The sequence below is a fragment of the Rhinolophus hipposideros genome (assembly GCF_964194185.1).
Source record: "Rhinolophus hipposideros genome assembly, chromosome: 13".
Lineage (NCBI taxonomy): Eukaryota > Metazoa > Chordata > Mammalia > Chiroptera > Rhinolophidae > Rhinolophus > Rhinolophus hipposideros.
In genome coordinates, this window is record NC_138059.1 from 8,086,107 (window position 1) to 8,110,819 (window position 24,713).

The following is a 24,713-nucleotide window of genomic DNA, read 5'->3' on the forward strand; positions in this document are numbered from 1 at the left end:
GTGTATTATATATGTATACACATACATATATATATCATATGATATACATAAAATATATAATTAATTGGTGGTGACAGGTCTTGGCATAACCGCTTTGGGAAGCAGGTAGTACTATGTCATAAATCTGAAGCTACCTACCTCCCTAGCTACTCCACTCCTGGGTACAAAGAGATTCTTTCGCATCTGTGCACAAGGAGATGTGGAACAGAAATCCCTGCAAACACACTTTTTAAAAAAGCCAAATATTGGGATAACGCAGATGTCATCCACAGAAAGCATGAACAACTGTGTTAAGTTTAGACAGTGGAATTCTCCACGGTGCTGTTCATTCTTAGAACGAATCAGCCAAATTTTCAGGGTCCGCTATGTGCTGGGCACTGTTCTGATACCTGAAATGGTCCCGCTCTCATGGGGCTTGCCCTCTGATGGAGGGAGGTGAGGAATAGAGCTGGAGAGACAGGTTTCACGTGCTGGGGCTGAGCGCTGTGAATCATAAATGAATAGGCCTGGGTTACGTGCAGTGACAGGAATAAATAGTGTTGATCAGAAAGAAAGTTGCAGAAAGAGTCATAACACTATATGAAGTTCTTAAAAATCTACATATTTGTTTATGCATACACAGGGATGATGAATCCCGAACTCAGCCGGGTGGGGGGGAGATTTGACACAAACATGGCAAATCGTCCAGCCCTGACGGAGTGTGTGGAGAAGGTAGAACCAGAGTTGGTCCCTGGAGGAAAGGATATGACACACCGGAGTTGGGTGGCAAGAAGAGGAAAGGACGTTCCAAGTGGGAAGAGCTGCCTGAACAAACAGGCGAGAAATCGTAGGTTGAAACGCTTTCACAACTTGAAAAATGAAAAAACCAACCTGTTCCCCCCCGCCCCGGCCCGCCAAGCAGAAGCTGTGGTCCGGATGGCCTCCTTTCTGCCCTCTTCCACTCCGTGCTCAGCCCCGTCTGGGTCAATTTGCTCATCTTTCTCTCTTGTCTGTCCTTGTGCAATGTTAGCCCACGGTTGGTGAGAAAGTACATAGGATTCTCCATAAAGGACAGTCTGCATGAAAATGCTACAGCCCCGGGCTCAGGAAGGTCTTGGCTGTATGAGTTCTTTCAGGAAACATTTACAGAGCAACTGCTGGGTGCCAGGTGCCACGCTGGGTGCCAGAAGAGGACAGACAAGGTGCCTACCTTCTTCAAGCTTACATTCAGTGGAGGAGACAAATAAGGAAAACACATAATACCTGATAATAAGTGTCATGGAGAATACGAAACAAGATAATCTGACAGTGACTCGTGTCATTTGTCATTCCAGGGTAATCTCTTAGAGGCCTCTTTTTTTCTCAACAAGGTTTAAACTGAACTTTTGTCTATTAAAAAAAAAAAATGTGTTTCAGGCTTATGATTCTCTTTCCCCAAAAGAAGAGGGAATTGAGGTGACAGCAGTGTTGCTTTCCCAACTGTTTCTTGCCGGAAGGAATCACTTTTTCTCTCCTTCCGAAATACCTGTGCAATGCCAAGAACGTGACTTTTCTGAGCTGTGTTTCTCCAAAGGTAATGTGTGTTCGTCCCCTGTTCTTGCCACAAATACGAATGCAGGAAGAAGCTTCTTTCTCTCACCAATCGGGGCATATTCAAAGTTTCACTTTTTAAAAAACTGTTGAACAAAAAATATCAAGGGAGAGCTAGGATGATTATAGGAATCTATCTCACTGTTACTTTTTCAAGGCTTTTTTTTTTTTCCTTTTAAGGATAAAGGGCACAGAAAGAGTCATTCATTCTTCTTTCCAGAAACGTTTCGTGCACACCGTTCTGTGTCGTGTTTGGTGCTGGGATGTGAGATGATGGAAGATACCTGCCGGTACTTGGAGTCCCCTGGCCATTGGGTCCCCAGAGAGCCTCACTGCGTGACAGAGAATGACAAATGCAGTGAGGGCTGCACTGTTATAGAGTTCAGGGCAGCGCAGAGATCACTTCCAGTGGAGACAACGAAAGCACACTCAGGGGAGCTGGTGGCAGTGGAGCTGGCTCTGCAGGCTAGAAAGGATTCCCCAAGGAGGTGCAGAGGCTGGGGGCGTGACCTCTTCTCTCTTCTCTCAGGAATTACTGTCCCGGCTGCCTAGTGCCCAATGTCTCAAAACAGTATTTTCTCCATTCTTTTTTTTCAGTTGTTTGAGGCTGGAGGATGAATCCAGTCCCTGTTACCCTAACCTTGGCTAGAAGACCCCCCCGCATCAGTTTTCATTGGTGAAACCTCTTCCCACTGGTGATCCCTACCATCCTGTTATAGTGGTCTCCCAGTGACTCGGTTACTAGGTATCCAGAGGTGAACTTGAATTCTCGAATCAGTCCTGTGATGGAGCTAGCCACAGGCTGAGTCTGGAGACCACGTTCAAGTTCAGCTTCTGCTACTAAATAGATGACTTTGGCATGTCACTTCGACTGACGGGCTGCCATTTCCTGTGCTGTCAGATGGCAGTAACCTTACCTGCCTCACCTCACGGGAGTGGGGGCACGAGGGTGAAAGAGGATGTGTGTAAAATCCCTCTAAAACTCTAAAGCCCCCACCAATTGTGAGGTCTTTCTATGAGCCGTTTCTACGGGCTCCCGTTTCTATCATCCAAACAAAGCTGGCACTCAAGGAATAGTTTGATAGTAGCTTAAGCAACTTACAATCGTAAGTGGAAATGAGAAGCACTTACCATGTATTGAAAAAAATCGTATGTGTCAGAGACATGTAAATTGTGCAGATAGATTGGCATTCATCTTTCTAAGATTGCCTGTACCATTTGCCATGCCTTGGTCTTCATTTGCATCTATAACCGAAACTTTCGCTTACAGATCATTTTTCTTAGAACCCTCAGGGGGCTTTTCCTTTTGCATGAGTGTGACAGAAGACTAGTTCTTACACATGTCATTTTGCCTCCAAACAGTGATAATGAAAGAAGAAGAATGACCACTAACCTGGGTAATCTCCTCGTGCGCTGTGTGCCAAGCTAAGGACTTGAGAGGCGTTATCTTGTTGAATCCTCACCAGGGCCCGTGAGCTGGACTGTGGTCATCCCCATTTTACTGATGAGTACACTGAGGCTTAGGGCATTTCGGGAGTGAGTGCCACGTCCTGTTTCCAAAACCTTTCACTTTCAAAGCAAATCACATCAGATTTTAAAATAGCCAGAACCCTTCCAACTAGAACCCTCAATTAACTCTGCGTGTGTATGCGTATGTGTACACACATGTACATGCATGTGCACATTTTTTCAGGCCCCGTCAACTTCAAGAAAAAAGAGATAAATGACCAAGTGTGTGTTACGTGCTATTGAGTCAGCTTCGACTCCTGGAGACCCCACGAATGGGTGACATCCACGTGCCCTGTCCTCACACTCCTGCTTGCTCCTGGAGACTCAGCCTATGGCTTCTTTTATGGAGTCAATCCATCTCATATTTGGTCTTCCGCTTTTCCTGCTGCATTCTATTTTTCCCAGCACTATTGCCGTTTCCAAAGCACCCTGCTTTCTCATGGTGTGTCCGAAGTGGGACAGCTTCGCTTTTGTCACTTTTGCTTCCAGTGATGTTTCAGGCTTCATCTGCTCGGGGACCCACTTGCCCATCTTTCTGGAGGTCCAGGGTACCCACAGAGCTCTCCTCCAGCACCACGTTTCACATGAATCCATTTCCCCCATCAGCCTTCTTTTTCTTGTCTGTAATGAACATGTATTACTCTCGTAGTTAGAAAGAATAACTCATATAAACATCCTCCGCTCCGTGTACGTGTATGTACATTGGTGTGTGTGTGTATGTGTGTGCGCACACACACCTATGCTTGTGGACCAGGTGAGAGAGACATTTAACGCATGGAAAAATGACTCATATTAAATTTAGAAAGTGGCGCTATTTCAGTGTCATCCGAGGGGGACATTTCTGTCCCTTATGATGTAGGGCCATTTATTTTCTCACTGGGTATGTCACTGATACGAGATCATCCCTCCACATAATTGTTTCTGGACAATGAGAGTTGACCCATTTCTACAGCAATTCCTCCATAGATAACATTTCACAGCAATGTCTCTAAAACAAATCACATTTCCCAGCTTTTCCTGAGGACTTAGGCTCTTCGTAGAGTATGAAAGGCCAGTTGCTCCCTCCATGAAATGACCCCAGAGCGTTTGCAGTATTTTCACTGTGCCCTCTTGCTCTCAGTGTAATTGTCACTTTCTCATGTACCAGCGACAAGCCATGTATCCTCTTCACCACACCTACCACTACCACGCACAGTGTGCAAGGATGAGTGAAATTCCTCTTGTAAGTGTTCTGATGTTTGGGCAGGTCCAAGGCACTAGGATCCAGGCAGTGGTCTCCCCCAGTACGTCTCTGGTTCATTTCCCCCATGGGCCCATGGTTTGAAAGACCGTGTATACCACAGAGTAATAACAACAACAGCCTTTTATTAAGCACCTTCTGGGTGAATTTCCACCATGCTATCCCACTTGGTCCCCACAACAATCCTATGGTGCAGATGCCATCGTCACCCCATTTTATGGAATGAGGAAACACGAGGCCCAGAGAGGTAAATACTTCTCCCACGGTCCTGCAGTGGGGAAGAGCTAAAGTCAGCATTTGAAGCCAGGCCTCTCTAACTCGACCCTGAGCTTTGCCACTGTGCCATGCTCTTATTTATTCCCAGAAACACAAATTGCGTTATAATAACAACAATACCCAAAGTGCATTATTCAGTACGAATTCCTTGTACTTAGAATTGTCAAAGGATCACTTATATAAACGGTTGCTCACAAGGAGTTACAGCAAACAGTTGCTAAGAGTCTGACATCTTGGGTCCTTTGTGCAGCCCTATTGTGGATATATTGGAATACTGAAAATATACTAACGGTCCTTCTCATTAGCTTCTCCCCACCCCCCGCCCCACCACACCAAATTTTTCTTCCTTCCTTGTTTTTAAATTCAGGTGAAGTTCTCATAACCTATAGTGAGCCATTTTAAAGTGAACAATTCAGTGGCATTTAGTACCTTCACTATATTATGCTGTCACCACTTTTATTGGGTCCAGAATATTTTCATCACCCAAAAGGAAACCCGGTATTCATTAAGCAGTTATTCCCTATTCACCCCTCCTCCCAGCCACTGGAAACCATCACGCACTAGGTTTTGAAGCCCCAGGTTCTTCGTGCCCAGGTTAGGTTCCCCATTCCAGCCTGAGGACCAGCTTTCTCTCCACCTCCCCAAGTAGGATTCCCCCCCCACCCCCCCCCACCCCCGCGTGAAGGGACTGCCTGAGCCACCTGCAAGCCCCCTCCAGGTGGCTCTCTGGCTATCCAGAACAGAAGCCTCCAGTAGGCTCTGGCTCTGAGCCTGTTAGTTCTGGATGGCTGGAGGTGTGGGGACCCTGAAACTCAGTAGAATGTCACTGAGTTTGCCTTTATCCGCATGCGCTATGGAATCTGCTTAATTGCAAAATGCTAACCAGCAGGACAAAATTCGAGTCCCAGTGTCCTGTAAAAAAGCAAACACTTAGCAGGGAAATGCCTATTTTTGAGGGGCTTTGGCCTCTATGATGGGAAAAGCCAGGAACTTTGAAAGATGTGTGGACCGTATGTGCTGTGTGAGAAGAGGATTCTAAGCTTGAAACTAAAATGTGCATGCTCTTTTTATAGAATACAAAGCGTTAAAAATTCATGCTCTCATGCAGTCTTCCCAACAGAAGATAACATTATTCCCATTTCACAGATGAAGAAGTCAAAGGAGTCAGAAGTTAAATGACTTGCCCAGGGTTGCACAGCTAGAAATTACAGGCAGGGCTTCCTGACTCCAAAATCAGTGCCCTTTACAGGGTGCTAGGTGTTATGGACTGAGTATGTCCCCCCAACTCAAATGCATATGTTGAAAGCAAATCCCCCATGTGATTGGGAGGTGGGGTCTTTGGAAGGCCATGCTGGCAGAAACTTCATAAATGGGATTAATGCCTAAATCAATCAAAGAAACCCCGGAGAGCTCCCTCCCCTCCTCTGCATGGGAGGACACAGGGAAGAAGGCTGTCTGTGAACCAGGAAGCGGGTCCTCACCAGACACCAACTCTGCCGGCGCCTTGATCTAGGATTTCCAGGCCTCTAGAACCGTAAGAAATAAAGTCTGTTGTTGAAGCTCCCCAGTCCATGGTATTTTGTTACAGCGGCCTCAACAGACTGAGACTCTAGGCTCCTACCTGCCATTGTTACGGAAACAGAGCAGGTCACTGCAGTGGTGACTTCTCCAGCGTTCCCAGGCATTGTTCCCAGGTGTCTATTTGCTTGAATTCGCTCAGTCCATCAGGACCTGACTGAATAAGTCACGATCAGAGACCGGAATCACCCTCTCAGCCTCACAGCATCCAGTGGAGACACATACATATGAATTGGACTTCTCACTGCAGGCATCTCTGAGTTCCGTGGAGTGCAGGGTAAGCGCCATCCAGACCTTGCCCTCACCTTCCCTTTATTCCCTGCTTCTGAACCCCCCACATTCATACTCGGTGTTACATTCACGCCAAAATGTTTGCAGTTCTCAACCATGCCAGAAAGTTCCTTACCCCTATGCCTTTAACAATTATTGTGTTGTTAGTAACAACAATGGTGATAGCTCTCTCCTGGGTCCTACTAACGTGCGAGGTTGTACGCGTGTGCTATTTCATTTAACCCCCCAAGGCCTAATGCAGTAGTTATTGTCAGTCCCATTTCCCAGATGAGCAAACTGAGGCTCCGAGTGGCTAAGTGCTGGGCTTTGGAGCCAGACAATCTGGGATTCCACCTCTCCCAGCTCTGCCACTATCTAATTAGAATGACCTGGGGCAAATTCCACCTCTCCCAGCTCCCGTGTCTTAGTCTTACGTAACACTGAGCATGATGAACCTGCTTCCTGGGGCTATGGTGAAAATTAAATTAGATGAGCACAATGTTTGGCACCCGGTAGGTACTTCAACGATGTTTGGAATTATTAATGCCCATTTCGTAAGCGACCAAGAAAGAACCTAAACTGAGCTCAGCTCTGTCTGACTCCAAATCCTCTTCCTGCTTCTCTCCTTGTTTGTCGTTGAAGAGCCAGCTGTTTCACACGTCGTTACTCTACCCCAGCAAGGTGGCGCCCTCTTTGAGGGACGAGAGCTTTGACGTCCAAACAAACTTCCAGGTGTTTCTGTTTTCCCACTTTGCCTCTCAAAACTTTGAGGCAGGGTTTTTTGACCTCCATCTCCTGCTCTCTTTGGTTGCCTCCCTTCCAGGTTGAGTACACACCCTTCCCCACTCTGTCCCCTCTACTTGCTGTCATCTGTGCTGCTTTTCTGCAGATACAGTCACACAGCACCCCAAGTCCCCCTCAAGACCAGGAGCACCTTGGAAATGCTGTTGGAATCACATCATCTGGGTGCCCCCCAGCTCCTAGCACTGGGCCTGGACAAGAAAAGGGCTTTGGACATCTTTGCTAAAGAAACGAATGGCTTATAATCAGGTAAGCGAGCAACTCAATAATTATTCGAGCACATCGCAACCACCCGAAAGGACCCTCCACACATCCGAGACAGCTGGAGATGGAGGGTGGGGAGACAATGAAAGCTTTTCCTGGAACTCTTTTGATGCTCTGTTGGAGGCCAGTGGAAAGACACTTTAAAGAACATTGTCTATAGTCGTGAGAAATTTGGTTGAATTTCAAGAAAACAATAGGATGGGCTTGAGGTCTGAGGGCAAGGCAGAAGTATCTCCGTTTCCTAGGCATGTCCTGTTCCATGGAGAAAGTGTATTCTTTGCCATTATAGAGAAGGGGAAAGGTGGGGTCCTCCCTTATACCGGAAGCTGGAATTATAGTGAGGAGCTTGTTGACCGGGAATTTCTGCACGAAAAGTGCTTGGAGAGCCCCTTAGGCTAGCCAGACAGTCCCTGCTCCCCGCCTTCATTTTCCCTCCCGGCCTTACGCACCAGCAGACCATCAGGTACTTTATTGCCTGCTCCCGCGACCCCCTCCCCTGTCGCCCCCCGCAGGGACTTTGTTGGGGTTCCCAGCTGTGTCCCCAGGGCCTGGGACAACCTGGCACTTAGCGGGCCCTCCGTAAACGTCTGTTGAGGGCTGAAGGAATATTTTGCACGCACAGGCTCTCACTGGCCCGCCGCGAGCTGGGCCAGGCCGGGACCAGCATCATTGCCACCGCACAGGTGAGGGGGTCGCGCGGCCAGACACGGACCCTGCTGGCCAGAAGGTCGCGAGGCTCGGATTCGAGCTGGCGCCCTGCCCGGCACGCGACGACCGGGGCCATCTCCGCGCCTCGCCAGGCGGGCGACGGGCCCCCACCCTGTCCCCAGGGCAGCCCGCGCGGCCGCTCGCCCCCGGCGGTGACTGGCCCAAGGTCACCCCAGCCCGGGCCACTGCGCCCGGCTCGGGAGCGCACGGGCACGTGGGTGCCGGCCACCCCCGCGCCGCACCCGCGGGTTTTGGGGTGGGGGGCGGTCCCGGGGCGCCGCGCGCGCTGACGCGGGGCCCACGGTGCGGCGGGGACCCGGCGGGGGGAGGCGCGTCGGCCGCGTCCTCCTTTTGTGCGCGGCGGCCGGGCCCCGCGAAGGTGCGCGGCGCTTCCTCTTCCTCCTCGCGGCGGCGGCGGCGCTTCCTTTTATAGTGATTTCTCGCCCGACACGCGCCGGAGCCGCCGCTGCTGCTGCCGCCGCGGCGGGGGCCGCTCGCAAACCTGTGGCGGTGACGTGGGACCCGCCAACCCGGAAACGGCGGCGGCGGCACCGAGGCTCCTGCGCGCCCGCGCCCGGCTCCCCGCGCTGCTCGCCCGGCGCCAGGTACGTGCCCCGCGCCGCCCGCACCGCCCGCTCCGCCCGCACCGCTCCGCCCGCACCGCCCGCTCCGCCCGCGCCGCCCGCTCCGCCCGCGCGCCTGGGCGCCGGTGGGTCCCCGCGAGGGCGCGGGTGGGGGCGCGCGCGTGCCGGACGCGGGGAGAGGGGCGGGGGCGAGCCCCCGCTGCGGCGGGAGAGGGGGTGCTGCCGGGGGGGGGCGGGGGGGGCGCCGGAGGATGTGCCTCCGTCCGGCGGCGGCGGGAGGACGCGGGTGCGCGGCGCGGGGCCGCCCCGGGGGGCGGGGGGCCTTGGGGGGGCTGTCCCCGCTCAGACCCCTCCTGCAGCCCAGGTGCGGGCGCGGGGTCTGACCCCCGGCCACCCCCTGGCCAGCTCCCACTGGGGGCTCGGAAGGCCAGCCACTTACAAGAAGGCACTGCAGGGGGTGAACAAAATCTGCATGGGTCTCAGGACTTCCTCCCGGGGTAGCCACCCGCCTCCGTTTGAGGAGCACTTCCTCTTTGCCCTTTATTTTCATCGTCTTTATTTCTACATGGAAGTTCAGCCCGAACGGTGCATGCCCTTGGAGCCTGCAGGGCTCTCTCAGGGCTGTGTGTACCCACGCACGGGGTCTCCAACCTGTGGCCTGGCTTGGGGGTGAGAGGAAAGAGGGAACCTAGGGTTTCCCTGGCTTTCAGAACCCTTGGGGATGATCTTTGATCCCCGCGCTGTTGCAAGAAATGGCTTGATTGGGAGGATTGAGCGGGAAGCAGGCGCCGCTGGGGAGTGTCACAAGCACTTGGCACCTTCGTTCTAATTCCTGGGCCTGCCACTAACTGACTGTGTGACCTTGGGCAAGTGGCTTTCCCTCTGAGCCTTCCACAGCTGCCAGCAAAATGGGCTGCTTTGAGCTGGGCCCAGAGAAAGTGAGTGTGGATTTCCTGAGCTGGAGGGGCGCAGTAATGGAAAGTGTCATTGTCAGTCACCTTCAATTTCTGCCTCCCCACCATCTAGAAGGCCTGCCTGGGGCACAGGGGAGGTTCTCCGTAGATGTTTGTGAAATGATTAGGTGGATGTGAATTTTGAGAGGTAACTGGGTGTGGTTCCACGGTTTGGTTTCCTTGCTCTGTCACCTCCATCTCACAATCCCCAGAGAGCCACATTTTGCTACCTGGGAGCTGTGTAATCCACTCCCTTCCCCGGGAGCATTATCTTGTGAAAATATTGACTCCTCGTGAAAAGGAGCTTACACTCTGACTTGAGCCTCTCCCATTCTTGGAAGATTGCATTTGGTGGAAATGAAAAGGAACCATCATTTTGATTGTCACTGCCAGATGCCTGGCCTCGGCGGGGCAGCCAGGGCTGACAGCTGGGCTGATTTCCCAGGCCTGGGGCTTCCTGTAAACGTGGAGGAAGCTGGGGAGAGGTGGGTTTTCTCTCTTGGTGGGACATGCAGAAGTGGTTGATGGGCCTGGGTTTTCTTCCTGGGGAGGCACATTGTAATTTGCATTTTCTAGATCCTTAGTAGACTTTCAGCATGGGGAGGACCAGTGTGTGCTGCAGCAGGGTAGGGTGCCTTAATGCAGTGGGGCACTTGGAAATGGCCTTCAGATAAAGGCCCAGTACGTCTTTCTTCCCTTCTCTTTGGGAAATTTTCAAGTAAATTTGCTTTCTCTGACAGCCGTCCCTTCTCTTTCTTTCTCCGGTCCCAAAGGCTTCTGTGCACCTCTCTTAGGATTCTTAGCTGGGTTTTTTCACCTCTGGAGGGCAGAAGATGAGCCTGAGGGCTATGTCATTTTAAGAGGCAACAGCAGGTAGCTCTCTGTCGTGGCCAGTTGTAGTTTGGGCACTTGACATTCATTTTTAAGACCTGGAGTGGCCATGGTTACCTATGAGATCTTTTTCTCATTTGACAAGACTTAGTGAGAATGCAGGACTTGGCCCAAGACCTTCAGCCCGTAAGTGGCAGATTTAGCCTCCTTCCTGTAGACTTTGCTCCCATCTGAACAGCCTCTGTATTTCCCTGGCACCTGGCAGGCTGTCTGACATATGCTAGGTGCACGGTACATGTTTTTTGACAGAAGGAACAAAAGAGTGATGGTTTCCCCATCGCTCCTTATGGAGGTACATTCTGTCTCTACCTCAAGGTCAATGCACTGGCCTGTAGGTGACCTTGGAATCGTCCTCTGGTGGTTCCTCCCAAGTGTCTCTAGATTCTCCATTGTGCAGTCTCACCTCAGGATCCAGGGACCGTGACAGGAGGGGCTCCTAAGGGACGCCAGTGTCAGGAGGTGGTGGCCTCATGCTCAGCATTACCTCTGTCTCCTTGACTGCAGAGACCACATTCCCGTGGCTTTGGCGGTCAGGGACCTGGCCATCTTTAATGAACCATCTTCCAGCGAGCGTAGTGGAGGCAGTGTTGTGTCAGTGGAAAGTCGGATTTAAAATCAGTACACTTTAGATTTTAAGGCTGGCCAGGAAGCCTTAGAGAGGTCACCACCCTCTCGTAACCCTCTTTTCCTCATCTGTACACTGCTCCCCTCCCCCACCATCCGTTCTCAAGGTTCCGAGTAAGAGGACAAGATCCTCAGTCACACCTCCCTCTTCTGCTGTTTGCGTGTCACCGAATTTCTTCACGCTCAGAGCCTCAGTATTCTCACCTGTAAAATGGGACGATGTGTCATAGGGTTGCTTTGCTCCTTCTGAGAGTGAGTGAAGCCCTTAGCACAGGCCCCCGATGAACGGCCCTCGTCATCATGACTGTCATTATCATCAACAGTAGTAATCGCTGTCTCCTCAACTAGAGTACAAGCACCGCAAAGGCCAGAACCACTTCTCTTTGTAAACGTGGAGCTTCTCGAGAGAAGTCAATTGAGTGGGGGAGGAAGAAGGCTGACTTTACTCTTTTTCTCCTTCCCAATTGGGGACATGTGATAAAGGCCTGATGAAAAAGGAATCATTGTGATCCTGTTTTTCATCCATTTCTGCGGGTAAAGGGTCTTTTTTCCTCTCTCTCATAAAGTCACCTCTTCATGGGCTGATGACACTCGTTTCATATCGTCTCATGGTGTTCACATCACTCCTTCCAGCTTTCAGCTGAGACTTGGCTCCCCCAGGTTCTCATACAGAAAGTTCCTGTCGCTGGGTAGAACTTGGGCAGTTAAGCCTGATGGTCTGAAAGGGGGTGATTGGCCTCAGCAGGTTGAAGGAAAGATAATTGTGTAGCCAAGGATACGTGAGATTAAGGGCAATTGTATTTTTCTCTCATCGTTGTCTGCTTTTAGAGGCAGCATGTGTATGGGTTTGGGGGCCAGACTGGCTGGGGTCACATCCTGGTTCTGCTGCTTACTCGGTCTGTGACCTTGGGCAAGATGCTCACTCTCTCTGGGCCTTCTTCATCTTTTAAATGAGGAATAAATAATTGCCACCTGGAAGGGTTGTTGTGGCGATCAACCCAGAGGTTGTATAGAGCACAGGGCATGGCACATAGTAGGTGCTCAGCAAATATCAGTTACTTCCCTCCCCACCCCCGCCAGGCTCTCTCTGACCCACCCCAGTCCCGTCGTCCTGTCCCTCCACTAACAAAGCTCCACTTCCCACTAAGAATTGAGCCCTTGGCTGGAAGAGTCTTCCTAGATTCAAGTGCAAGCCTCCATGTTTTCCCCACCCCGTTGTTGGCTGGCTGTTGTAGGGCAATTGCACTGAATGGAAAGATCATGGTCTCAGAGCTTGTCAAGAAGAGTAAATTGGGGACTCATTGAGTTTACGTTCTCTCCCATTGATTTTTTTTTTCCTTTCTCCTTTTCAAAGACTTACTAGCTGCCATCTGCTCCAAGGGAAGGAGACATCATGTTCATAAATATATAAATAATCGAAGTCGGTGAGGAGATTTATTTAATGAAGTGTTGCTGAGAGTGATTTTTATAAATATTTAAGATCATCTGAAACCATTAGAGGAATTGCAGGGTTTACTAAAAAGCTGAAAACGCGTTTTGGAAAGGTTCCTTCTCTTTCCACGTTGAATAAATGTCAGGCGTAGAGAATGAGGGAGGGGAGATTCTGAGCATGGACGCAGGGTCAGTGAGGGGCAGGGGGGCCACCAGTCTGTTTGTCTCTGCTGTCAGAGGTTGGCAGCTGTGCAGCCACTATGTATGGGGGCTGGTGGGTGGAAGGATGAGGGTAGCCAAATCCACAGAACCAAGGCTGGAAACTAATGTTGGTTGCAAACCCACATGTTTGAAAGCTGCCTGGGCTTCCTTAATGCTCAGAGGGCCAGAGGGTAACACGTGCCAGGAATCACCCTGGCGGCTGCACCCTTCAGGTCCTGTTTGTGAGAGTCAGTGGCAGGCTTCTAGAAGGTTCCTGAGGTGACTATCCTTTGGCTCAGGATGTTCTGTGTTTTCCTGAGTCCTGCTAAGGCCCACAAGTAGGAGGGCTTCTTGATGGTCCAAGTGAGGGAGGAGGGATTTTGGAACACTGCTTCCCCAACTGGAGTGTGCCCCCAGATCTCTTGGGGATCCCCTTGCAGGCTCTGAGTCAGCAGCCTGGGGTGGGCCGCGATCCTGCATTGCTAACACTTTGCTCTGCAGTGCCGTGGTTTGTTGTCCACACTTTGAGTAGGGAGAATTCAGAGGTCCCCAATCCCCTCAGTCATTCAGGACCGGAACTGACTGAGGACGTGCATTGGAATATGTCGCCTGAGGTTCCCGAGGCAGCTGTCTGCTTCATTAGTGGAGGAGACAGCCATGTCAGAAACATGTATGATTAAAAGATGGAGGCCCAGAGCAGGCTACAGTGAGAACACGGAGGGCTGCAGAGAGAGGACAGCCTCCTTACCCTGCCAGAGCTGCCTAATAAGCCCAGCAGGGTGCTCTGAACAGTTGAGGTGGGGATGGAGCAGGGAGTGAAGAAAGAGAAGCAATATGAGTCTCACAGGCCGCCACATGTGACTGTGGTCTGGAAAGAGTGAGTGGGAATCTCATGCTCAGAGATTCAGGTTTTAGGTTTCCAGTACTCTTACCAGACGAGGGAACTGGGACCCAGAGACGGGAGCATCTGGTCCAAGAGGCAAAAGCAGGCCCAGAACCCAGGCCCTCCAGCTTTTAATCCGGGCCTTTCAGACGGCTCCACAGTGTCTGCCTATAAGCCCTATGGGGCCATCCTAAGTGCCAGGCTCTAAGGGCCAAGGGGCTGTTGGGGCTTGATGTCCTTCCCCAGCACAAAAGGTACCTCTGCCCCTACCTCCCTTTGGCAGGAGACTAAGACCTTCCATCCACAGTGAAAAAGAAGGCCCAACATAGGATAACTGACGGCTTTGAATTACATACCGTATCAGGGACTAATGGACTCCTCTCCTCCCTCGCACCTCGGAGAAGTAGGGAGAAATGACAGTGAGGTGTAGTCATGCAGAAGAGTTAAGGAGGGGAAGAGGCTTGGCCAGAAAGAGGTTGGAACGCTCCATCCTTTACTCATGTGCTTCATAGAGTCCGTATAGAGTCTCAGGCCACTTGGAGCTCTTTGAAATTTAAACCCAACAACCACTCAGCAAATGCTGTCACACTGAGGAGCTGAAGGACCCTGTCACTGCCACTTCAAAGCTGTGTGGCCTTGGGCAAATTGCGACACCTTGCTGGCCCAGAACTGTCAGGGATAAAGCTGGGCTAATCACACCTGCCTCTCCCGAGGCTTTGGAAGACTAGACGAGATAATGAGCATAAAAGCTCCCAGCGCAGCCTCTTGCAGAAACACCCCTTCCCCAGGGACATAGTGGGTGAGAAGCGATTGTCCCATGCTAATTTCGGCCAGGGCTCTCCCGCTGGCAGAGATATGGGGTATGAATTGGATGGGAGGGTAGGTATGTCCTTAAGATAATTTCAAACTGCTGCTGAGGCTTTTTTTGCAAATCTGAAGGCTGGAGTTGGCCCCTCTGGGGTTCTCCTTTGCAAGCGGATGGTGGCAGGGTGAAGAATGGTGACCTTTGGGGCCAGGTACATCTCCGTGCACACTTGACTCCGTAACTGTGGAGCCTTTTGCAAATTCTGCATCCTCTCCAGGCATCACAGTGCCTGTTCTGTAGCTTGTTGTGGCTCTTAAGTCAGAAAATGGCTGAATATACCTGGCTTAGGGCCTGGTATCTAATAGGTACTGGGTAATTCGAGTCGTCTGTCCACACGGCCTCAGGGGCTGGGGCTCGGGAGAGGAACCTGTGGGAGGCCTTTGCTGCCCGTTTGTGCACCGGCCCCAGCTTTGCTCAAAACCAGAGTTGAAGTACAATTCAGAAGAGAACGTGGAAGTGAAACTCAGGCAATAACATCCTAAAATGTCTGCTCTGCTCCCTTGAACTCTGGCTTTGTGTACTGCTCTGCGCTCCACAGGCGCCAGAGACCGGCCAGGGTGCGTACAGATCAAACAGGCTTGCGAACGAAAGCCAAGTGGTATTTTGCAGTCATTTCTAAACACGCCTTCATATCTGTCGAGTGTTCAGTTCATTGTGGAGGGATCGGGTCCATCCTGCTAGTCAACAACAGTAATTAAGTGAGGGAGGCCTACTATGTGCTAGGCCCTGTCATGGGTCCATGTGGGGAGTAAGAACTCTGTCCCACGCCACCCCACACAAGTCCCTAAGGGCGCGAGCAGCTTAGAGTGGGAAGGATTTGGGATTTGTGTCCTTGGACTAACCCAAGCCCGGGCCCTCTAGGTCCTTTTTTGTCACCCAGGAATTGCAAACGCTTTGGGACTAGGTTTGGAGATAGCATAGTAGGGAGAGTCATGGGCGAGAACAGCTGGTGATTGAAGGGGGAGCGGGAGTTGTGAGTGAGGCCGTGTTTCTGACCCTTTGTGGAGGCATTGCAGGCCCAAACAAAGCGTCCCTAATTATATACCTCCCACAAACATCATATTGTGGGTCTTTGTGATTTGGGGTGTTTTTGTTGGTCTCCCCTGTAATGATCATGACTTTCCCTTATTGAGTGATCATGTATAATGTGTACTTTGCGTGTTTTATTTCTTACTGTCACAAAACCTCTGTGAGGCAGGTACCATCATCCCCATCTTACAGATGAGGCAACTGCAGGGACATAGAGGCTAAGACAAAACACACAGACCTGGCGTTCAAACGTGCCACGCCAGCCTCTGTGCCCACCTGCTGTTGTACCCCCTCTTTCGCAGGAACCTCGAACCTAACTCAAAAAATTGCCAAGGAGAGTTGTCTAGCCAAGCGCATGCGCTGCTGCGACTGGAAGCTGCAAGGAGAGGGCGGCCGGTGGTTTTCTGGGTGGGCATCTCGGCAGCCATCATTGCCAGCCCCTGCCGGTGAACGTGTCAACCCAGGAAGTTCAGAATTTATAAATGACTCTTGCAAGTAGATGCCTAGGGCTACTTTGAGTGGTGAGGCCTTTGGTGAATTCAGTGTGAAACTGACTCACGCTATGAATGTACCTCTTGATGCGGTTGGTGTTGGGACGTGTGCCATCCTATACGTGACTCTGCTTGTACCCTCCCCAACGGAACGATTTGGAGGAAAGAAGGGTGCTGTGGGTTCATGCTTTGCGGGAGGAGGGGGGGTTGAATTTCAAATGACAATCCCAATGTTTGGACCCTGGTCCTTGTAGACTGGAGAGAAGAAGGTAGATACAGGATGAATACCTCCTGTAGTCAGTCTTCCTCCTGTCCGTTTTCAATGTCTGAACTTGCCAGAATATTCTATGCATGTGTTCCCTCTGCCCGGGTATTTCTTTCATCTGACCATGACTTGGGTATGTGTAAGCTTTCTGGATGGGAGGGTCAAAAATCAACATTTTTAGCAGGCGCTCTGAAGTGATTTTTTTTCCTCTTTTTTTTTTTTTAATAGTGTCAGGTGTGGAAAACAATGTACTAGTTAGACATGTACACCCCTCACAAATCTACCCCCTTTCCCCAATCTGCTACCCCTCTGACATCGTATATGGCTGTTACAATTCCATTGACTCTATTCCCTATGCTGTTCTCCACATCCTGTGACTATATATATATATATTAAACTATAGTTGACATGAAGTGGTTTTGATGCAGTGTCTCCGGTGAGAGGAACCCAGTTAGAGAAACTGCCCCGTGCCGTCATCTTTTGCCCATGGACGATCTGCTTCTCACTCTGGGTTGATGGGTGTAAGAAGGAAAGGACACTGAACATCACCTAGTCCTGTCCTTTCCGGCCTTTTTCACTCACGGCCCACACAGGAAACAGAATGTGTAAGGCGTGGTTAGAGGCTGGGTAGTAAAAGAGGAATCATCTTCTAGGTAGCGGTGACAGCCAGGGGACCACCCGCCCAAAGAGCTGAGGACGTCAGCATCTCACTCAGCACAGTGTCACCTCTTCTAAGAATCCCACTTGGGAAGCTGATTTTCATCCAAGGTGGAAACCTGTTCAGCCAGCCAGCGGAAGGAAGCCCAGAGCCCCTCAGGAGTTTGAAAATCACCTAGGCCACTCATTGAAAGTGAGGGACCAGGCCAGGGAACTGAAAGCCTGCTAAGGGTCGCATAACCAGCGCGTGGCCAGTGAGGAGGGTGACTTCTGTGACCAGACAGCCTGTCCTGGGAGGTGGGGTATAAAGCCATGGGGTCCACCCCGGGACTCACCAGCCTGGCAGGCCTGGTTTCCTGTTCTGATCCCAGACTGATTCTCCGCTGGTACCTAACAGATGGTCACATCCTTCAAGACCCAAAAGCACCAAAGGAAAAGAAACCTTACACGGCAGTTACATCTTAGTCACCAAATCTGGAAGGCGGCACAGCAGGAAAACACACATTGTGAGAATGATCAGGACATTCTCTTGATTCGCCCCTGCAGGAGTGTTTGCATACACATGGTTTTGGGTATGTGGTGCTGTGCAGGGACCCATGTGTGTACATGTGGCATTCACAGTGGTGTACGATATACAGTCAAGTGCGAGGTATAGTAACCCTCCGAATAACACAAATTCAAATAAATGCAACAGGCAAAATGCACTTGTCCATTAATTTAAAGTTTCTAAAATTAAAACAAAAAGCGTTTGGCTCTCTGAGTAGAGTTGAAATAGCTGAATGAAATGAGCGTGTGCTGTAATTCTATTGTATGTTGTAATCCACAGAGGGTGTGTTTAGAGTGTGCGGTTGTCCTGACCCAGGGGGTGACATATATAACATGGGTAATTATTCCAGGGTCTCCCCTGCTTGAGTGTGATTAACTTTGGAGAGGATTTTTTTTTGGGGGGGGGGGAGGTCCAACTGTCCAGTGTGGGGGCCCAGTGAACAGGAAGGACGCAATCTCCCTTGGCCTGGTGAGGCCTGACTCCCTCTTTTTTTTTTTTTTTTTAACAAAAGTAGTCTGTTTGGTCACAACAGCTCCTGGATTTATTTAGGACCGTCTGCCTGTCCTTGATCTTGCACATGTCACACCTGTGGCTGAATGTCCCTTGCTGGAGTCTATCCGAAAGGGCCTCCTGGGCCCACGGGGGACCCCAGCCTTTGGAGATGGCCCACCTCCCTGAGGCCCTGACCCAAGTGGAACTGTCTCTTTCCTAAGCAGTGTTTCTCAAAGTTTCGATGGTGAAATGCAGGGGAAGTGTAGAAAGACGACATTTGCATATTTCTGACTTTAACCTCGCAGAAATAAATGAAGAATAAACAAGTTCTGACCTTTGGAGTGTCCCCCCACCCCTGTTTCCCTAGAAGCCCCTCCACCCCACCCTCACCCTCCGCCATGATCATGACCCAGAATGGGGTTGGAAAACCGTCTCTCCAGACACAGTGATCTTTCTCTCAAGACCTTGGACACTTAAAACCGAAAGAAAGGAAACCTGATCGTTCGTTCTTGATCCTGTTACAGAGCTGTTGGGGCAGGCGGTTGGGAGTATTTGTGTTCAGCTTGAAGCTGACTCTCCTGTGCATGTGAGTGCCCACTCTACAAGGGAAAACCCTGAGGTGCAGCGTCTGGAATGCTCCACAGAGTTTGCTCCAGAGCAAAATCCAACGAGTGCCCTTGTCCCCATCCCCATAAAGTCACCTGTGTCTTCTCGCTGGTAGCCAGTGGGGTCCTACAAAGACCCTTCTGGGCATTTTTTTTGTCACGAGCCAATTTATGTCACGAGTCATGAAGGTACTTGTGAGCCTCAACCCAGCGAACCCGCTCTGGGAAGCTCTCCTAAGGAAAAAAGTAAAACAACGGACAAAATATTGCTCATAGATCTTCAGCTCACTTCTTTGTATAAACACAAAGGAAATTGGAAATAGCGTAAGTGTCTGACAATCACCGAGTACTGCAAACAGTTATGCTGTTGCCACTCAAAATGAGGGCCAAAGAGGCTCGGAGGAAACTGAGAAAGCACTCCTTTGCAGGAAAAAAGCATGGAAGGAAATACACAGCAAAATGGTGTCAGAGATTGTGGTATGCGGACAGGAATGTGGATGATTTGCTTTTCCTTTCTCTCTTTTACACGTTTTCTATAATGTGGCTCTGGTACTTTCACTCCCTTCCCCTCTTCTCTCCTCATCTGTCTTCTCTTCAAAGAAACCTAGAACTCTCCTGTTTCCAGGGAAAGAAAGAAACCAAAGTTTAGATCATTTCATAAATGGTATACAACAAAACAGACCAATTACTAAAACTTAGGTCTGGGTGTTTCTGAGATTAAAATGCTAACAGGCCTGATACATAGGACTATAGGACAACTACCTTGTTTCCCCAAAAATAAGACAACCAGCTGGACAACCAGCTGTAATGAATCTTTTGGAGCGAAAATGAATGTAAGACCCAGTATTATACTATGTTATGTTATGTTATGTTATGTTATGTTATGTTATGTTATGTTACATTACATTATATTATGCTTGGTAAAATAAGTTTTTTTATTTTACTTATAGTAAAATAAGACCGGGCCTTACATTCATTTTCCCGCCGAAAGACACATTAGAGCTGATTGTCTGGCTGGGTCTTATTTTTGGGGAAACACGGTAAGAAAGACAGCTAGCGATTCTTTTTGTTGTTGTTGTTAATCTTGGGGGGGAATATTGGGGAACAGTGTGTTTTTCCAGGACCCATCAGTTCAAAGTCAAGTCATTGTTTTCAGTCTAGTTGTGGAGGGCGCAGTTCAGCTCCCAGCCAAGCTGTTGTTTTCACTGTAGTCGTGAAGACTGCAGCTCTCTGGCCCATGTGGGAATCGAACCGGCAACCTTGGTGTTATGAGCACCGCGCTCTAACCAACTGAGCCGACCAGAAGCCCGAGCTAGGAACTCTTGAATAGAAAAGCTGTTATGGGTGGACCAGACCCTCCTAGGCCTATGGGAAGATATTATTGTCACCATTTGATAAATGACGTAACCTGAGGTCAGAGAGAGGTCATGTGACTTCCAGAAACACTCTCTTCAGGTTAACAGCTGATGGAGTGAAGATCATCTAGAGAGACTGAAATACCAGTAACACTCTTCAAGTTCTATGGACATTGTTTGCAGGGAAAGGTAAGATGAATGACAGCTACCGATTCACCTAGCGAAAGGTTTTCTGTTTGGGTGACAGTGTCGAGGTTAAGTGTCAAAGCAGAAGCGAACTTCAGGTTCAGTGGGGGAGCTGCTGTCCTGTGTGTTCCCAGTGGAAGATAGGTAACCTTGTGTGCACAGTTATCGGTCCCCTGTAACACGTCCTCCTCCATGTGACCTCTGTGGAGGAGAGGGACCGCTTGACCTGTGCTCTGTGGCAGGACACAGGGGACAGAGAGAAATGCATGCGTCTGCCTTCTTAGAAACCTGTAAGAGGGCATCTTGATAGGTGGCTAAGCTGTAACCATACACGAGATTGCCAATTTCCAGACAGTCTCTGTGGTATTTAAAATGCCATTTTCTCTCGCGTTCTGTGTCTGTCATGCAGCTTTGCCTGCATTTTGGAGAGGTTCTGATTCAAAACTCTCCAGCCATTTTTTTAAGGAAGGCACAAAACCCCGAAAGGTACGTGCTCCGCAGGTGCCAAATGTACCTTTGATGTATAAAGGTATGAATTCATTTTCTGCTCTGGGTGGAAAATGGAAATTGCAGTACTTTCAAATATTTCAGACGCCAAGATTCATAATGTGGATGTGTGTGCACACGGGTTTCTATGATTAGATACGAAAGAGGAACCCATTTTTAGCATCTCCAGTGGGCGTTTATTGAGTGTCCAGAACATCCCTTTTTCCCTCCCATTGCCTCCAGCTCTGTTCTCCTGTCCAGCATCTGGGCTGTCTGACCTTCTAGAGGAAGTGATATGCAAATCAGGCAGTCACGCTGCTCTGGATAATGAAGGAAGAAATGAAGCTGCAGGGACTGTTGCAGGGCCCTGGGCTGCCCCCGCTGAGTCATGCATGGCCCACCCCCTCGACGTTTCGAGGGTCAGAGGAAGAAAAGGAAGGACCAGAACACAGAGTGAGAAAGCTGCTCATGACAGAGGTTTCCCGTGGCGTACAGCATCTCATTTAAGCCTCAAAACCACCTGGAGAGATGTAGTTCAGAGCAGCAAATCCTTGATGGCAGCCGGCCCATCCGGTGTTAAGCAGGGCTGGTAAAAGGCAGCTCCAGGGTTTTAATTAGCCGAGGGCGTGGGTGTCATCTGCTCGCAAGGGCTGCAGGGACCCATGGGCCTCGCCCCTGCAGTGTGTACCCAGCTCTGCCATTTGCTTTGAGCCTGTCACGTGACTTCACTGAGCCTCCTTTCCTCAGGCAGTCGGAGGATGCCCTCTGTGGTATGTCTTCTCCCACCTCCCTCTTCCAAAGACCATACCCTGCAGGCCCTGTCACCTGGTGCCCTCCCAGAGGGGTGTGGCTGCTCTCTGGGGGGGGGTGTCTTTTCTAGATCTGTCCCTGTTCTCCTGTGCCCCCTTCCTTCCGTGCCCTTCCCTCCCTCCCCCACTCATGCTCAGAACATGGGACAAGCCTCTGTTCGAGTGAATAATTGAGAACTAACTCTAGGAACAGACGGCTATGAATAGATGTGCTGGAAGAAAGCATTTTGGCAAGTTTGAGCTGAGCTGAGTATTGTTGGTGATGAATTAAAGATGAACTTCCTGGCTCTCTGTTCTACTTAGCCTTGACCAAACACTACGTCTTGAATCTTAAAAAAAAAAAAAAAAAAAAAAAAGGAAGAGAAAAAGTCAGAAAAGGGCTTACATGGCAAATATGATGGAAAATAAAGCCTAAGAACAATACCATATAGTCATAGAGTGCTTTGTGTATACACCATGGCCTCATTCCACTCAGCATCCCCCAGCCCAGGTACTGGGTCTTTTTCTGTTTTAGGTCCATAGGTCAGGTTCACAGTCGGCCTTGCTCCAAGAGTGTTTGTAGAAAGAGTGCCTAATTCTTTCAGAAAATTGAAGCCCAGAGAGGTTGAGTGACTTGCCCAAGGCTGCACAGCGGGCCAGGGTCAGAGGTGGGACTTATTTTCCTAGCCTCAGCAATTCCTAACCTCCACCTGGTGGGCAGAGGCTCTGCAAGCTGGCAGAGAATCCAAAAGTCAAAAGACAACAGCCCAGTTCATGAAAAAAGCATTTACTGAGGCCTTGGCTCTTTTTTATTCTGTGCTCTCCCAATGAGTCTGTTCTCTTAGTGACCACATACAATCTCATCCCTCCCCCTTTTCCCTACCTCCCCCACCTGTCTCATTTGTATGACACTCACTGGGGTTCCTCCCAAGACCCTGGAAGCCACCTGGGGCTGTTATTCAGTGAGCTGAGAGTGAGAGTGCAGCTTGGGAGTGGGAGCTGGAGCTGAAGGAAAGAAGACATTGTCGTGTCCTCCTGTCCCCTGCCCCCCATGAGTGAGGACTCTTGCTCTCTATTAGATGGTCTCCAAGTTGGGTCTCCTCTGGACCAACCACATTTCCTTGTTCAGCCTCTCCTTTTTCTTATCTGTAGAAATGGTCATTCACCACACTCATCCAGAGCCCCTCCTGTGTGCTGGGTACACACTGGGAGTGCTGTTTGTCACAGTAAATGCTGCCCTTCCCTTCAGCCAGCTCTGGGCAGTGTCTCCCTTGGGTCCTATGCACCTCCAGACTCTAAGGACTGTAGGAGGCCTTTGGATGAGTGAGCTGCAGGTACACGCCCCTGGGGAAGCCTTCTGCATCCCTCTCCCCGCTCCCTTTTTGGGTCCAGTGGGTGAAAACCCTGCCCTCCGTGTTTTCTCCGCCCCCCTCATTTTCTACAAGCATGCATTAAGCATGAACTGTGGGCCAGGGTTTGGGTTAGGTGTCCTAGTAGTGACGTTTGCAGGACACAAGCATTGCTTAGGGAGAGTCCTGGGAGGAGATGGACATAAAAACAAATCACTGTATTAATATGCAAAGTGTTCAAGTTACGAAAAATTTAAAACTTTCAAAGCAATGATATACCTTGTGGGTGGGGGTCCAATCGTATGTAATAAAGGTATAAAGAAATGCACAGCGGTGGTAAATACCAAATTCTGTATCGTTCTTACCCTTGGGGGATTGCAGAGAACAATAGGATTGGGGCGGGACACCCAGGGGACTTTGTATTTGCTATATTCCTTAGGCTGGGCTCTGGGTAGGAGAGGTGGTTTTGTGATTCTTTGCGTACTTTTTGTACATCTAAAATCTTGCACAGTAAAATTTTAAACATAGAATTGCAAGCAAGAGGTTATTTGGAGACGCTAGCCTGGAGGGTCTCCAGCCAGATACAGAATTTTCTTCTCTCTGCATATTTAGCTGAGTACAGGACTGGGCCAGGCTCACACAGTCACTATGTGTTGAACTGAACTCTGTCAGGAGGTGCTGGGGAGGGCTTTGTAGAGAAGGTGACAGTTTCCACTGAATTTCGAAGGCCAGTGCTGGGAACAGCATGTCAGACAAAGGGGAACAGCATGTACAAAAAACAGGCAGGCAGGCCAGCATTCAAAGAACTAGGAAGTGTGAATGGCTGTATGGGCTCAGCTTGGAGCAGTCCATCAGCGTGCTTTGTTTCTGATTGTTTATACGCAGAATGGCTCAGAATCCAGGTTGGCTTGGAGTTGCCTCAGGATAGACTCAGATATTAAAACCAGATCAGTTTCCAGAGAGGGCTTTGATGTTGACCAGGGCCTCAGCATTGTGAGATTGGTCCCAGCCCAAGGAGATTGGCTTCAGCCTCAAGTGCAGAAAGCCGTGGGTAAACCAAGACCGTGATAAAGGAGTGGGACCTGCAGAGTGCCAAACTGGTGACAAGGAGTGTCTTGTACAGAAAGGAGCCCAGGTCGCCATTGGCTGATGTTCAAAACTCATCTGGGAAGCGGCTGCCTGCTTCGAAGAGGGGAGGAGGCAGGAAGGCCAATCTCTGTGTTGAGTGGCTTGGGGAATAATGTATATTCAAGATCGTTTTCTTTGAAAACATTGCAAAGCCAATGAAACTCCCCGGGGGAACCAGATTAAAGCAGCGATGGGGAATTTCATCAGTGTTTAATCAAAGACATTGACTGTTTTCTGGCCTCACTGCTTGCCCTCCCATTGTTGTCTTCAATTGTGGAATCTCGCTCATTAGGGTTTCATTAAGGCTGGCCCTGGGCGGCACCCCTCATTTTCCCCTTTTGATCTCTGGGAAGGCATCTGGGGGGCCCCGGGGGGTCCTTGGGGCTCCTTGCCATCTTTGCCACTCATGTTCAAATTCAGGCCAGACTCTCCCATAATTCAAAAACGAGCTACTTCTAACCCCAGGTTCCTGCCTGGACTAAGGAAGAATGTGGGTTACAGGAAATTGTCATTGGAAGGGCCTTTGTGCAGTTACAGTGAATGTTCTAGAAGGGAGCAGCCTCAGCTTCGGACACTTCATTAGGTGCCTCTTGTCGTTGGAGGGCAGGTTCTTCCAACGAAGTCTGTCCCCAACTGACCCGCAAGTCCCTGGGACTTTGAAATGCAGTCTTGATGAGCTATGTGACAA

At 50.0% G+C, this 24,713-nt stretch overlaps 1 protein-coding gene across 10 annotated transcripts in view; it reads left to right on the top strand.

Annotated features, from left to right (window-relative positions):
- The first annotated feature begins 7,872 nt into the window (after positions 1 to 7,872).
- Positions 7,873 to 24,713, top strand: part of CYRIB (CYFIP related Rac1 interactor B) — a 129,229-nt gene continuing 112,388 nt past the window's right edge. For 3 of the 10 annotated variants that reach the window (XM_081070176.1, XM_081070179.1, XM_081070168.1), the window contains exon 1: positions 8,528 to 8,820. The gene's annotated coding sequence lies outside the window, so the exon portion shown is untranslated. Of the gene's footprint in view, positions 8,191 to 8,527; positions 8,821 to 24,713 lie in introns of those variants that run through there. The other 7 variants (XM_081070165.1, XM_081070178.1, XM_081070180.1 and 4 more) reach the window with 6 other exon arrangements.